General features: G+C 40.9%; 1 protein-coding gene across 5 annotated transcripts in view; it reads left to right on the plus strand.

Moving 5' to 3' along the window:
* sema5ba (sema domain, seven thrombospondin repeats (type 1 and type 1-like), transmembrane domain (TM) and short cytoplasmic domain, (semaphorin) 5Ba) overlaps positions 1-13,273 on the plus strand; it is a 226,256-nt gene that overhangs the window by 96,537 nt on the left and 116,446 nt on the right. The window lies entirely within an intron of this gene.

Consider the following 13,273-nt stretch of genomic DNA (forward strand, 5'->3'; position numbering starts at 1 on the left):
ATTTCTGATCTCATTTTTCATTTTACATACTCTTCTTACTGTGCCACCTGTCTGTGTTTCCCTCCTCGCTCGTGATTACAGTGGTGGGGTCTAATTGGAGTGGAGCTATCGGAGGCGCGGCGTGTTTGCAGCCATCCATCAGGCGGCTGAATGGAGCCGAGTTTAGCATGCTGCGGGGGCCAGCCGCTCACCCGCTGATGGTATGTCAGGATATCTGATGCTGGCCCGAGAGATAGCAAAGAGGATCGGAGAATAGAAAACATTTAAAGGCTTTATTGCCACTTTAACTGAAAAGTAGAAAGGCAGCAGGAAAATTGCTCTCCTTGCTTTTCCATGTCTCCTGCCTCCTTGGATAGCAGTTTTAAGGCGTGTGCCTCATTGTGGAAATGCATTGGCAATTTTACATGCTGCTGAAATGTTTGAATAAGCACCTGAGGTACTTTGCCACAAGAATAAAAATAACTAAGGCTGTAGATTTATTAGACTGGTAAGATTTCGTTAACATTAAAAGTCTCAAGTCTGAATTGAATGCCATTACATAAAGGCCACAGCTGCAGCAATTTAAGTGATTTTAACCCTTTCTCGCGCAATTTTCTTTTCAGAAATTACCAGAATCAGCACGACTTGCTCTTTCCAGTGATAAGAATTTACAATATCTGTTGAGGATAAATTATGATCGATGGCATTTCTGAGCAGCAAAGTAAAAACTGCAAAAGGGTTCAAAGCTTAAAGGGATTCTTTGCTGATTTTCAACCAGTTTTGTATCAAATAATGTGGATAATATGTGTAGATTAACTTTAGTAAACTTTCTTCCATTCATTGTTTCATGCTGATCAGTCCACATTATGTCACCCATCAGCAGAAGTGTTAATTGTTCTTGTAAGGTGAGATACATTCTGGTAGATGTAGGTTTTCTACCTCTTGAGCAAAGGCAAAGGCATCTCATTTCTCTGGTCATGTAGCACCAAAATTTAGTGTTATTTAAATCTCTCTGCTGCAGAGACGGACTAGTTTTATGTGGGGACCCTCTTTATATCGGTGAAATACCTCCTTAAGGTGAGAAGTAAAGGGACCCTTCCTGACAAGCTAGCATGACATGGTACCAATTGAATTCCTTAGGTCCTATAGTTCCACATGATACCTGTGTCTTCACTGGCTTCGAAACTCAGCTCACTGCAGCCCACAGAAGGAGTCTGGCCGAGGACGCCGATGTCCGAGGGGAGTGGACGAGGTTAAATAAGAGTCGGGACCTTTTCAACAGTCAGACTGCTGGAATTAGGAAGCGGAAAACTAGTATGATAACTTGCAAAAAAAGCTGAAGCACTTTTAAATAACACACTGTATATGCAGCATAGACTTATTATAGACATATTCCATGAGCTGACATTTCGGTAACAGTGTCCCCACTCAGAGCTTTGCTGACAGGGTTGGTTTGATTAGTAAGAATGGTGGAAGAACGTCCCTTGCCCTCACAGTGGTCATTCATTAAGCCACATACTTAAACAGCCATTCACCTGCAAAATAAGTTTCAAAATCCATCACTGATACAGCTTGTTAGAGAACCGAGGACACTCTTCATCATCGCTATCATTATTCTTCTACTCGCAGCTCTTCTCCAGGAGTGTCAGCGCTCCCTCTTATGCACCAGGTGCCAGATATAGCAAGTGAACACTGAGGCACCATCCTTAACATTTCTATCATATTTGAATAAATCCAGTGCAGGACATCTTTGTGACAGATACCAAAAATGTATTACTGTAAAGGGTAACTTTGCCATTTTCCACATTAACTTATTTTATCCTTGTTTGGCATATAGAGTAATATAAAACAACATGTTTTTCATAGTTTTCTGTGTCTCTTTGGGCTGCTTCAAAATCTGCTGTACTTCGGCAAACCATTAAACTATCTCTAGTCTCCACCTCTGGGTATCCAGGGGGCGTACTCTACATGCATCCTGGGCTGTTACCAACAAATAAAGAAAACTTAAATACTTACCCATACATTTTCTATGTACTGTGTTCATGTTGTTTTCGCCTGCTTTTGAGGCGACACCCCCAGTATAATGGTAGGGGAAACACTGAAGTGTACCGGCGGACTTGGGTATTCAGGCACGGTGTTTATGCGACCCACCGAGGCTGCATGTGAGCTGTACAAAAGAGCACTGCTGCTGAGGGTCCTCCAGAACCCGAGCTGGCAAGAGCAAACACCAAATTAAATTGCCATCTGATGCCCAAAGAAACGGGATCATTCTGCTACTACTGCTACTCTGCTACTAAATTCATTATTTATTTATTTATTTTTGGTTGCTGTCACTGTCTCAAGCGGTCCTTTTGTGGCGCTGTAACTATAACTTGCCCCTGGTCCACTGCAAACTAACATTGCATGCATACTTATGAAATAATAACACGGAGGGCCCCATATTTAACCAAGGCTGCAAATTTTAGCTCCGATGGTACCTTTCACAATAAAAGCCCTAGACATTTACACTGCATGACTGCTTAACACAGGGAACATATTTACACACTGAGACTGTGTTGATGAGTTTTTCCAATATATCTAAATAATTTTGCTTAAGATTTTGCTCTGTGAAACGTGAAACAAAAGTGACCACTTAGCATTTTGGCGGGTAAAAATATTTGCTTGGCTGGTGGACTTTTTCATCAACCAGACACCTTGGCCGGTGAGCCAAAAGTCAGATTTCGGCACTGCTTGTTGCTCTATTTCCCACACTCTTTTCCGTCAGTTTTCCAATGCAACCACCTCACTGGACTCCTGTCAGTGGCTTTGGATGTTGCCTCACTGTTGGTTTTGTGAGAGACACACACATCTTTACCGGTCGCTGACTGAGAGGCGATTAGCCTACTGGCCCTGCCGTTATTCCTCCTGTGGCTGCTCAGTCCCCAGTCTCCGCAGGCTGTTTCTCAGCTCTGCCTGTGACCCGCGGACCCCTCTATCTGAGTTCAGTCAAGTGCGAGGATGGAGCGGTGGAGGACAGAAGTACAGAGGGACAGTTGTGCTCCACTGAGACACTCTAACAAACTGTCACCCTCTACGAGTGCAGACACAGTGAAAACCGAAAGTTAGAATATTAGCGATAGAGAAGAACAGAACAGCGTGGAGCCTAAGTGTGAGGAAGGACGAAGAGCGATATGAAGAAGACCAAACAAAACATATTTCAAGGGATTTGAGTCAGATAAGGCAGAGGTGTGAAAAGATCTGGCACTGTGCTGCAAGGAAAGTTTTGCCCCTTCAGTGCTGAAAAACCCTAGAAAATGTAGGGAAATGTGGCATTTATAGTGGTGCTTTAGCTTTATTTGCACAAAAAGGTGCTTACAATAAATGGATATTGTATGTTAATTTGTATATTGCAGAATGGATTCATTCTTGTGCCATTATTTAGCCCCAATTGTTATTTTCACATTTCAAATGGGAGTAATATTGTCAGGAAGTGGGAATATTGCTGTTGGTTGAGCTAAATTTATTCAGAATCATACAGTGTATGTGCTAATTGACACTGGAGGTGATCCTTCATTCAGAGAATCATCTGCCAGATGGCAGCACATATCCACATTAACAGTTTTGGATAGACCACCTTGCCCTGAAGATAACCATTTTTAATATTGCCTATTTCCAGCGAGTCTTCTCCCCATTAGCACGACATTGTGTTCCTGTGTATCACCCTGAAGGAAGATGATGATAGACAGATACCTTTAGTACAATATGTGTCATTCATAGCTCATTAAGCAGTGCAACGCTTGAGGGGAGAAATCAACTAGATGCCTGATTATCATGCTAATGATTAAGAAAATGATATAGTGCAGGTTGTTATTATGAGAATATTTGCTGTAAGACAGAAAAAAGTGAGGAATTCAAGTTTACTGATACACACAATTTGATTTTAAAGGTCATCTGAGCTTCTTCTGCCAGTGGTTTCTTTTGCACTTTTATTTCCTTAGTCATCGGTCACAAGGTCACAGGACTTATAAATGGATTGCATAGAGACCGTTCACCCCAAAATAAAAAAAATATATACTTTTCCGCTCACTTGTATTTCTGTTTGTCAGTCTGGATTGTTTTGGTGTGAGTTGCTGAGTGTTGGAGATATCAGCCGTAGAAATGTCTGTCTTCAGTCCAATATGATGGAACTAGATGGCCCTCGGCTTGTGGTGCTCAAAGTGCTAAAAAAAAAAAAAAAAAAGATTTGAAAAACTGAACAGCAATGACTCCTTTCAGAAGTCAGGACCTGGATCCCCAAAATAATTCACACACCTTGCTGTGAGTAGTTTCATGGAGGAACTACTTTCTTCCTACCGAACTATACCCGCCAATCGTATCACCGCGCTAAAGGACGCGTGCATCTACTCATCGACGAGAAGCTTGTGCTGAGAAAACACAAGATGTAAACATAACGGGCATCCTCCTCGGCTGATCTGTAGCATTAGCTAGCTCAGTGGCGATAGGCGAGCGGTTGGTAGATTTAAGCTTCCTTCTGTGCAATGATAATGTTGGCGGGTGTAGTTCTGTAGAGAGAAAGTAGTTCCTACATGAAACTGCTCGTCACCAGGTCTGTGGATTATCTTTAGTGACGGGATTGTGATTTCTGGAAAAAGACATAACTGTTGAGTTTATAATTTTTCCTTTTTGGCACTGTAAGCACCACACGCTGAGTGCCATCTAAGTCCACATTCACATCAAAACAATTGAGATTTTTTTACTTAGAAATGAACTGTCCCCTTAAAACCATTACTTTACTTTTGCTCACTCAGTCAAATGCATTTTATCCCACTCATCCAATCAGTGCCTTTAATGGCGCCAGATCTCTAACTCTGTATCACGCCATCTCTCTTACTCTTTGTTTCTGTCCCCGCTTGATGTTGGAGGACTAGAATTGTGGGAGCTGATGCATTGCCTGACTCACGTCATTGTTATTTACACTCAGTACAACAGCATGGTAAAAAGAATAGTCAGACTGTCAGTTTTGCACCTCAGGTGACAAAAATATTTGATATAATTATTGGTGTGTGCTTTTCTTTTGTCTTTTTTTTCTTAGCTGTTGCAGCTGCTAGTTCCTACTGTTCATCTGAGCATGGTGTAGATCTAGACTGCTGGAGAAGTGCTCTTCTGTGAGGCATTTTTGGCATTGAGGCTACAGATATTGCAGATCAAGTGACCACGTGGGCCGAGAAGGATCTTTTCCCATATAGAAATGTTTCTGATCTACACAAACGCGCTGAAACTAAACGCACTTGTTGACAACTTGAGAACTGAGTACTGGACTGCTCAACGGGTCTTTTAGTACAACCAAATGTTGAGCAGAATTTTTTTAGGCAGCCGAAGAGTTGCACTACAGATGTCATGAATGGGGAACTTAGCTATAGAGACCAAAACAGTTTTTTTTTTCTTTCATTTGTTTGTTGGTTGAAATGTTGGCATTTTAACACGAGTGTATATTGGGACTGACTCTATCTTGGAGCCAGCTTCAAGTGGCCATTAGAAGAACTGCAGATGTAACGTTAGCAAACTTCCTGCTAACGTTACATTAACTGCTCAGTTTCAACAATGTGCGACTGAATGAATGTGCATTGCTGAAATTCATCCGTGCTGTTCTGTCGGGATGCAGTGGCTTAAATCAGCAGTGAGTAAGAGAAAGTATAAATAAATTTGATTTGGTTATGAATTATAACCAAAGTTAACTGACGAAGTTATAAGTAGGGAAAAGTCTGCTAGCCTCTAAGCTATTTTACAGTGTAATATTGCCATAGGGTTATGCTAATAACATTAGCATGTTGTATATGTGGGGAAAACGTGACTCACAAAAGACAGTTGTTTTGTCTATGATCCTCAACAGTTATTATTGAGCCATGTTGTATACCTTTGTTATAAGATCTTGTTGTTTAATCCACATTTTGAGGATGTTGGGAGAAGTTTTAGGCCTGAAAGTTTTAGGGAAAAGATCATGGTCTGAGTTAAAATGAAGACATGGGGCTCATATTGTCGCAGTCCCCTAAATTGAATCAAATTCAAATCTTATTGTGGCAGTTTTGTATTGTTGTCTCAGAATCTATGTAATATATTGTGATGAAACCAGTGATTTACACCCTTACTGCTTGGATTAGGATCACCAAAGTGACAAGGGTTCCTCCTCTGACGACCAGGAGTATCTGTGCAAAATTATATGGAAATCCATCAGATCCTTAAATATTTCGGTTAGTGGCAGACTGACTGAAAACACTGTATTATTGTATTGTATTACTACACTGATGGCTCCATCAGCAGCTACACTTTCACTTCAAATCTGTACTCCTTACTGTCAGATACTACTTTGTAGCTGTTGAATCTAAAGTCAAACATTAGGTCTCAAGAGGACCTATTATGTGTTATCATCTGTCAAATGTGTACATTTCAGTAGAAATTCTCTCTCTATTTGTGTCCGTACCGTGCCCCTAATGACTGACTCCATCCTCCCAGCTCAGAGAATGACAAAGTTTGATGGGTGAGCAAGCCCTCGAGCCCATCGGCTCAAATTTAAAGGGATTAGATGAAGGTAAGATTGGATCTTTATCAAATCGCCTCCTCTGAGCTCCAACTTGAGGGAATCTCACATTCCATCAGGATTTAAAGCGATAAACGATTCAGATTGTTTTCAAGATGTGTGGCTCTCTGTGTGTGTTTTTGTTTGTTTGTGCAGACAGATCTTTTTTTTTTTTTTTAGTTGTTTTTGATCAGCGATATGTTTTGCTTTCATTCCCTTAGCTCCATAATATGTTGGCATTTTCCAGCCTAGACTGCTCTCCATCCAGACTCGGTCTAATAGCGAGTCGGATCAGTCGGGGTGCCACTTCACTGTGCCCACATGCTGGCTGTGTGGGAAGAAGCCGAATGTTTAAAAAGATGGAAAGAGATAGAGAGGTTATGATTTATGTCTGTGGGAGACGAATGTCTCAGCCACTGTCCTCATCCTTCTCCTCATCCCTCTGGCAGCCACGGGCTAATGCATTAATCCGTCTGCCAGCCGATTGCAGAGGGGAAAAAAATAACGCAATAATCGTTCATCAAGTCCGGCTTGGGGCCTGTGAGTCAACCTAGAGGGAGGGGGGGCTCTCATATACACCCTGCTTTATTGTTCCTTCTCTGCCCCACCACCAGGACAGACAGTTATGAGGGTAAGGAGGGAGCAGCGCATATAAAACCACTTGTAAGCAGGAGGATAAATGTCAGTCAGTGAAAGACCCCTCACTGTCACAGAGGCCTTTCTAAGAGAGTAAACAAGCTCATGGTTCACGAGCTCTCCTACACGCCACTGAATCAAACTCGACCTTTCTTTTTTTTTACAAGCATTTGAAGAGATATCCACACGGTGGGGAAAATGTTTATATGCGCGTAATACTTCTCAGTTCGAATTTCAAGTGATTCACGCTCCACATTAAACTCCCTGAACTGAACACTAACAGCTCCTGTTTTTACTGTTAGGTGCATAATGCCTCTGTGGGAATAATTCTCTTGTTATCTATTTCCCCACTGCACATTCTTATTTTATGGTTCATGTCATATGCTCTGTTTTAATGGTCTTATTTTATGGGGAGAATAAGTCACTTTAACAGTCTGTCATTTGTCTAAATGACATCATTTTCTATTTCTGGATGTTTTCCAGGATATATTTGGTGTGTAACGTGGGGGCGGGGACTAAATATGGGTTTAATCGGAGCAGTATTTTGCCCCAACGGACTGCTATGAGATTAGGTTTGATTGTACTTTTATGTGCAATGTCCTGGCTCTGCTCTCTGTTTTTACCACAACATTTCTCCTGTTGTATAATCGCTCCACTTTCACCTCTGGCTTCTCCCTTCTTTGGGAACATGATATGATTGTTGAAGGGAGGGAGAGAAACACAGAACAAGCTTCAGGCATCATGTGTGCTTACACATATTACACACACAGTGTAAACGTAGCACCTAAACAGAGCTCCTTAATAATAAATCCACTGTCTCAGATTTATCAGAGTCCAACTGGCTGTTACATCCTAATTTACGTCAATCAAAAGCACGCCTGCATAAATCGCTGTTATATAACTCTACAACTAGTGTGTTGGTTTAGTTTGCATTTTCCAGTATTCATATTTGTTTTCCAAAAGTGGTGTTTTTTCCTTTTTTGTAAATGTTTATTCCAGTTTGTGCAGTTCACTCTGGTGAGATCTACAGATTTAGTTCATGTTACCACAGTGTCTGCTGGGTTTATAAGCTCAGTGAAGGTTGTGCAGAAGTTTGTCTCAAATGAACGAGGTCCTATGAAGTGTCCAAACAACTACTCATATACTAGTACTAGGGTTGCATGATTATGATCATGATTATTTGGATCAATATTGAAATTGCGATAAATGATTGATTTTTAGATGAAACATATTATGCACTTTCACATTCAAATAAACAGAGCACTGCTTTCACTTAAATGTTGTGCTCCTTTCCTGTTTATGTACAAATATTTGCATCAAAATAAGAATTAAATAAGATTTTTCTTCATCTGTCCATCTCCTAGACGCAAAATTTAAAAAATTTTTTTACAAACCACCCCCCCAAATAAAATTAAATCAAGAGAGCTTTGCTTTTAATTTTCACCTTCTGCTTGTGACCTGACGCTGGACGAGTATTGGGATTAACGCCAACAGTGCGGCACTGTTAGCAACGTTTCCCTTCTTGGTTTTTATGCATTTATCATACTGCAGACTGTGGTGTTTTTTCAGGTGGTTTAACAAGTTAGTTATGGTGCTTTGCAGTGCTGACACAGGCCTCATCTACTCTTTGCATCTAATTTATTCTCTCCTAAATACTTCCGAACAATGCAATGATGGGTGATGACGGATGATTTTTGGTTTGCCTGTCCACAGTTGCAACATTTAAGAAATGTCTTTTACTGGCTGCTGCTGCTGTGGTTTGCGCACACAGCAGCATGAAAGCTCGACAAAAGTTGAGGAGGCACTTTTGTCACTTTGTCAAGTATATGAACACAAGCAGGCAGTGCAAAGCAGGCATTCATGTACTTAAACTAGAAAGCTCTGTTTGTCCTGTAGTTGTTTTTTTTTTTATAAAAGACTTTCAGTGTAATGAATGTTAATGAGGTGCTATTGCAGTCAGAATTTAAATGACTGATATAGATAATTGTAATGATCTCATTTGAATTTGAATCATGTGAACATTTACAGGGACACTATGCACATACTTACATGCTCCCTTCACATGTGCTGCAGCTTTGTGCAAACCCGTGCTTGTGTTGGACTCTTTAAATCAGCTTCAGGTCTGTTTGCATAAGATTGCGAGGTTTAAGATGGCCCCCCGCTCCCCTCTGCTCCTCAAGCTTTGGCCTCTGCAGCCATTAATCAGAGAGTGATGTACAGATGGTCCCGCTCGCCTCCTCGCACCGGCCTTGTATGGTTTCTACACCCACCCTGTGTGTCAAAGATGGTCAACTCAAGCATGCATGCTTGAATGTGAGAAATGGGAACGATGCGCATATGTGCAATATAAATATTTATATAGAGAGAGAGACGACGTGTATGGTGTTGAAATTACACCAAGGCGTCCAGTGATTTATTATGCATGCTGAGGTTATCAGTGATTTAATCTTCTGTGTATATAAATGTTTCACAGTCTATTAATAATTTTTACCCTTGTTCATGTTTCTCGTATGTTCTCAAAGAGAGCAGAGCATTTGTTAATATAATTAACCATTATTTTGTCTGCTTCAGGCAGTTCGCATGGCAGTATGACTGATTCTGTTCTAGAGCTGCTACATACAGTGCGCACGTTAACCTTCATTAAGTTTTGATAATTGAACATGTAATTATCTGTAATTCAAAATCAATGCCTGTATTTGAGATTTACATATTATTACTTATGATAAATGCATACAACTACAATCAGTATACAAAATTATGCAGTTGCCTTTGGTAAGTTCCTCCAAGGGTCTTCTAGACACTTGGAGAAAAGTCAGAGTCTAAGTGGTTTGAGAGAATAATACATCAACCAAACAATGCTTTTCTTTCTTTTTTGGCTGTTCAGTGCAGCATATAAACGGTCCAAGCTGCTGATTGCCATGTTTGTTTTGGTACAATACAATGAATCAACTGCCATTCTTGCAACCTTTTGAGTGTCATCTTGTGCCAGAACTCGACCGACCAGTCGTCCAGTGTGTTTTCTACTGATAAAAAAGATCCAAATGTAACCACTATTTACTTGCTCTTGAGTTTGTTGAAAACTACATTGCCCAACTTTAAAGATCTAATGTATAAGTTTGAGTTGCATCTTGTAGTGAGGTTGCAGATTGTAACCTACTGAAACTTCTCCCATGCGTGTAACTATGAAGGCCGATGTTAAAATCCAAAAACATGAGCGGCCATATGAACGACCTTATTTCAGGCATCTAACCAAAAACCTATTTAAAAACCCATTGAATTCAAGGCAATGGACAAAAATCTAAATGGACAAAAAAATAGGACTCATATCTGCAGTACTCCATAGAGTGAAACACTACTGGGACTTTAAACTATACATATTCAAAACCCTTTCAAAAACCCACTGAATTTGAGACAAGGTAACTGGAGGTGCTGAGATGCAGACAAATTTCTAGGAATTAGGACTCATTCTTGGTGTACTCTATAAGCCTACTGTAATGACAAATTTAACACCTCAAAGATGAGATTTTCTCACATAGCATTTGAATTGAATTATGAAAGTTGTCAGAAGTCGATGAAGGGAAGTAGAGAGGCCTGAATACTTCACTGCAAACCTTAAACAGAGTCAGCCTGAGTCAACAGACTCTTATTTTCACGGGTTGCACAACAAATGGGTACATACAGATAAATGTACATGATACAAAGCAGCTAGCCTGCGGTAACGTGTTTGCCTGGGTCCAGTCCTTGGAACCCACCCACTCGACCAAGTTGACTGAAATGGACGGTAACGAGTCGACAATTCTGTCTGATATCAGGCAGGTAACACGCAGACTGCCTACACAAAGCTAGTGTGCAAGAATGCTGCTTGGCAACAGTCCAGACCCAGGATGGACTTAAACATTGTGGTGGTCTGTTTCATGAGATGTGTTGACAGAAAAATGTAGAGTAAAAAAGGTCTGATCCATTAAATCACATTTACAATTTGAAAATTGCACTCTCTGGCATATTACTTCCCCTACAAAATGGATTACTCATTCAGACCTTGTTCTCATCTTATAACGACAAAACCCAAAGTCATGTTCAGTCTGACAGCAGCTCTCTAAAACATCTCCATCCAGGTCAACATCTGGACACAACAGGTTGTAGCAGACAGCTCTTACATAACTGATTTCCCCTGTCAATACTGCCAGCCTTCACCCCAGGATGTGTGTGTTCGTCTGCATGTTTCTGCAGATGAGAGTGTATAGAATCAGTATCTTAAATCAGGAGCACCGTGGTGTAATGTAACTGCAGCCTCGTGCCTTTTTATCACTCATATATCTAGTTATGTTTGCAGATGACGGAGCCATATGGGTCCCATCAATCCCTGCAGCCCGTCTCTGTGCTTGAAGGAGAGTCGTTTCACTGTTCGCTGTGACTTCCTCCAACACTTTGATGTCATCTTACACCCGTAGCCTGGAGCTTATACTTTAAAAGAGGGTTTAAGGTTTTAAATGTTTGATGACTGCTTCCCTAATGAATACTTATCAGCAGTGTGGCCACATGTTACCACCAACACCCTTTATATGCCTCCGTGCAGGGAAAACCGAGACTGGAGGCATTATTTCTCCAAGTTGTCCATCTGTCCATTCGTCCGTCTGTCCATCTGACCCATTTTTGTAGATGTGAAATCTCAAGAATGCCTAGAGGGAATTTCCTCAAATTTGGCCCAAATATCCTTCACTTGTTCTCAACGATGAACTGATTAGATTTTGGTAATCATAGGTCAAAGGTCAAGGTCACTGTGACCTTGTCTGTCCCATTCTAGTGAATGCAATATCTCAAGAACACCTTGAAAAATATCTTTGAATTTGGCACAAATGTCCTCTTGGACTCAGAGATAAAACTCATTCAAAACTGGTGGTCAAGGTCACTGTGACCTTGCATATGTCTAATGATTGTGAACGCAATATAACAAAAACACCTTAAACACAAAAGAACACTTTCCTGGCCACTGATCAACGTCATATCTCAGGAACAGAAGGAATGAATGAATTGATGAGACACATCTTGAAGACATCTTGTGTGCCGCCGGGGAGAAGGTGTGTGTGAAGCATCCATGTTTTCACAGACATGGATGTAAACTGTAAATTCAACTTCCCTGGTGCGTGGAGGCAGACTGCGTGGCGGTGATCCTAGTTTTTCCTTCTTCTTCCTTTGAGCTTTACCATGTTGTATATATTAATTCACAGATATACGGGGCATTGTAATCATTCACAGCTGTATCTTTCTACTTTCTCAAAGCTTTGTGGAAATGGCTGAAAGCTATTTAACACAGCTTTTGAAACTGGTTAAGGGAATGTGAATTCCCACCAACCGCTGTGAAACTGTGTACAGCATGGGAAATATGGGAAATCCCTTTATGCCGCGCAAACCTCCCACGTGGTGAAATCCGTTTAAAGGTCCTCGCTCTGGGGTCACACAAAGATCGAAGAGAAAATGCTTTTTTCCTGCAGTTTTCAAAGTGACATTAAAAGCCCCGCCAGGCGGCCCCTCTGCTCTGCAGCTTTGAAATTTTGATTTGTTAAAGCCAGTTTCAAACAGCGCAGAGGTTTCAGCCTCACACACCACACAGAGCTGTGTTTATCCCAGCGTCAGGTTGTATCAGGATTTTGTGTCTGATGTGGCTCGGGCGGCTTTGTCCCCTCTCTGCAGGGGACACGGTCATAGCGCAGGAGGCTCTTCCTGCACTGCACACTGCACATTTTTACCACTACAGCTTCAGATAATCCATTTTCCTACTATAGATTACTGTATTGATGTTCTTTGAACAATCAGTTAAGGTTTTAATCTCACAGTCTAATAAAAAAAAAGTATAATAATACACATTTCAAGTTTCCAGAGGGCAGGGACCACCTTTTCATTTTCCTTGTTGTGTCTGACCAGCAGTCCCAAATATATTAATTAGATGTAATTTCTTTAATGAATATACAAATATAATATAATGTAAAAAAGGCTTGGTAAGTGGGGCAAGGAAAAAAAATATTTTTGGGTGCTTGAAAAGTCATGGAAAAAGTTGAAATTTTGTCCACGAAAACGTGGGAGCCCTGTTTAAAAATGCAGAGAAGA

The sequence above is a fragment of the Plectropomus leopardus genome, chromosome 10 (assembly GCF_008729295.1).
Source record: "Plectropomus leopardus isolate mb chromosome 10, YSFRI_Pleo_2.0, whole genome shotgun sequence".
Classification (NCBI taxonomy): Eukaryota; Metazoa; Chordata; class Actinopteri; order Perciformes; family Serranidae; genus Plectropomus; species Plectropomus leopardus.